The following is a 3,622-nucleotide window of genomic DNA, read 5'->3' as shown; positions in this document are numbered from 1 at the left end:
CCTTTGCGGGTTTTCGACTTGCCGGGTGTACAATTTTCATTTTTATCCCTAATTTTTGCCCGAACCTTTCTTTCTGTTTTTTTTTTGTTCGCCGGGATGCCCTTTTTTGCCTGGACTATTTTATTCTTTTCATCCAGCGGGTCTCTTTACACGAAGTATTTTTTAACTGCGTCCGCATTCACAGGGGATGGAAAATCCTCGCCATCCATGGTCGTTAACAACAAGGCTCCACCAGAGAAAACCTTCTTGACCACGAATGGACCTTCATAATTCGGTGTCCATTTGCCCCTTCGATCATTTTGAGGAGGAAGGATCCTTTTCAGCACCACATCACCTACATGATATACCCGAGGTCGCACCTTCTTGTCAAAAGCACGCTTCATCCTCTGCTGATATAACTGCCCATGACAGATGGCCGCTAGCCTTTTTTCCTCAATCAGGCTCAACTCTTCATACCGGGTCCTTACCCATTCAGCCTCTTGCAACTTGACGTCCATCAGGACTCTCAAAGAGGGAATCTGAACCTCAACAGGTAATACAGCCTCCATCCCATATACCAATGAGAAAGGAGTTGCCCCAGTAGATGTACGTACCGACGTTCTGTACCCATGCAATGCAAACGGCAACATCTCATGCCAATCTTTGTAGGTTACCACCATTTTCTGCACAATCTTCTTTATATTCTTGTTGGCTGCCTCAACCGCCCCATTCATCTTCGGACGATAGGGAGAAGAATTGTGATGCTCGATCTTGAATTCCCGGCACAACTCTGCCATCATCTTGTTGTTCAAATTAGAACCATTATCAGTAATAATTCTCTCGGGAACCCTGATAACATGAAATTATATCACATTTGAAGACTTAATTCAATTAGATTATATTATCATTTACTTTAATTTATCCCATTTTATCAGATATTATGCAGTATTTCTTTTCTATTTATGTCAGGTATCCATTTTGAAGCAAAAGTGAAAAAGGGAAGAAAAGGAGGTGTAGAAAGGAGTAAAAAGGAAACAAATATCAAAGACCAAGCCCAGCCCAAAAGAAAGCGCACGTTGTGCCTGTGACGGGCGTCACAAGGGTTGTGACGAGCGTCACACTAGAAGCATCCCTGTGACGAGCGTCACACATGGTGTGACGAGCGTCACACCATTCCACTAGCTTTTTGGCGCAAGTCACGCTCTCAGAAGAATTGAAGAAGAACGTTGAGAGAGTTCGTGTCCTATGCCCACGCCGTGTATTTAGCCATGCTGAAGACTCGTGGGAAACGGAATGCAGTTACCAAGGCTATTATAAATAGCCATCTCACAAACCTAAAAAACTCTCAGTTTTTGCACGCTCAGTTTGCCGAAGCTCTGCCAAATTTTCTTTTCACGCCTTTGCTTATTTTTCTTCCTTTCCAGCAACTTAGCATTGTTTATTTTATTTATTTCTTTTGCAAGATTTACATTCTTTTTCCCTTGCAAATTTACCTTTCCAGTTTTAGCTTTTAGATATTTTTCGCATAATAGTTTCTACACCGGAAACTATTGTGCAACTTTATACCGGATTTAACCTTACGTTATATTCCAGTTTTATTTCCTTGATTTAATTTACTGTCTAATTGAAGAATCCAAGAACAAATCCTACCGGCTTGTGGTGGAGTGTTCAAGACCATTGTATTACGCATTCAGGTTCTTTAATTGTTATTTAATTTTTAATGTTTTATTCTATTGTTTATTCATATTGCCTGCCTGGAATGAGTCTGTTTATGCATGATATAAATTCTTAATTATTTAGCATGTCTGGCTAATTTGCCTAGGTATCGGTATGTAAAGTAAGCAGAATAAGGGATCAAGACTGAGTCGGTCTATTTAAACTTAAAATCAAAATCAATCTTTTTACGGTTTCAACTTACAGGTTTAATAACAAGATTTTTTACAAAAGTAAAAGACATAAAGAAGTTAAAATCAATAGAGCGAGAGTTTGAGATTTTAACTGGACAGTGTAAGTTAGGCATTAATTCTAGATCAGGGCGAGAGCAAGTTTTAGAGTTAATTAAATTCTGACCTTTTCCAAAAAGTATTTTTAAAGATTGGATGTGAGGACGAGAGTTAAGCATTTGGATTTAATTATATAACCTAAGTCAACAGAGCGAGAGTTTGAGATAAGGGTGTTTAAAACGGTCAGTATTTTCTTAAAAGGAGTTTCTGCAACTTTATTGTTTTCAAAATATGGTTTTTGACTTAATTATAAGTGACAGCAACATTAATATAAAATCATGGTTTATTCAACAGAGCGAGAGTTTGAGATAGAACCTTTAACCAATGAAGTTAACCGAAACGATTCATTTTAAAACCAAGAAACCGACAAAGACTTGATTCCCTAGTTTTGACGAACTACATACCGATATCCGTTTATTGATATTTAATCTAGATATTAGTTTAGATCTTAGTTTTTCCCCAAACAATCAAACATTTTCACCTTAGATTTACGTAGTAACCTTAGATAACGGTATATCGATTCATAAGTCCCTGTGGGATCGATATCTTTTAAAACTACGCGATAGAACTGTGCACTTGCAGTTTGTATCCCATTCTCGACTCACCCAGTCGAGCGATCAAGTTTTTGGCGCCGTTGCCGGGGACTTTTATTCAATCGATATCGTAACTCTTCCGTTACGCTGTAGAGACTAAGGTTTCTTTTTCTTCTATTTTCTTTCTTTCGTTGATTTGTATGCCACGCACTCGCTCTCAAGGCGAACCGCTCTATTTACGAATCAACGATATCGAACTATATCTCCGAGTCTTACGACGAATTCGGGAATATCGTGCTGAAAACAATCTCCCTCCTATAAACCTTCCAGATTTCAAAAACATTTTTCCTTCTTTAACCGAGATGGCAGAACCAGCTCGTGCTCTTAGAGATTACGCCGCTCCATCGCAAGATGAACCGCATTCAAGTATTGCTCCGCCCGCAATCGAAGCAAACAACTTTGAACTTAAACCTTCGTTGTTGCAGGCTGTGCAACAGAACCAATTCTCTGGAAATCTTACCGAAGATCCAAACCTTCATTTATCCGTATTTGTTCAATACGCTGATACTGTTAAAGCTAATGGTGTCACTTCAGAGGCGATTCGACTTCGTCTTTTTCCTTTCTCATTAAGAGATAGCGCTAGAAGATGGCTTCAATCTCTCCCTTCCAACTCAGTCACCACATGGAACGAGTTGAAGAAAGTTTTTCTTGCCCGATATTTTCCGCCAAGCAAAACAGCTATGTTAAGAGCCCAGATAAACGAATTTAAACAGAAAGACAACGAGTCTCTTTTCGAAGCATGGGAAAGATACAAAGACATGATGAGACTTTGCCCACACCATGGTTTGGAAGACTGGTTAGTAATCCACACATTTTATAATGGTCTCTTATACAATACAAGGCTAACAATAGACGCCGCTGCGGGTGGTGCACTAATGAACAAACCTTACGCTGATGCTTACCAGCTTATCGAGAGCATGGCCCAAAACCACTATCAGTGGGGAACCGAACGAACGAATGTGGAAAAACCTCAACCGAAAACTGGCATGTACGAGATAAGTAACCTTGATCACGTCAATGCAAAAGTGGATGCTTTGGTCCAGAAAA

General features: G+C 39.5%; 1 pseudogene; it reads right to left on the bottom strand.

Annotated features, from left to right (window-relative positions):
* Positions 1-3,262: 3,262 nt before the first annotated feature.
* LOC127099150 (uncharacterized) lies at positions 3,263-3,362 on the bottom strand (annotated as a pseudogene).
* Between the last annotated feature and the right edge of the window lie 260 nt (positions 3,363-3,622).

This window comes from Lathyrus oleraceus, chromosome 6, assembly GCF_024323335.1.
Source record: "Lathyrus oleraceus cultivar Zhongwan6 chromosome 6, CAAS_Psat_ZW6_1.0, whole genome shotgun sequence".
In the NCBI taxonomy this organism is placed as follows: domain Eukaryota; kingdom Viridiplantae; phylum Streptophyta; class Magnoliopsida; order Fabales; family Fabaceae; genus Lathyrus; species Lathyrus oleraceus.
The sequence above is the reverse complement of the archived record's forward strand: the minus strand, read 5'-3'. Positions and strand labels throughout refer to the sequence as shown.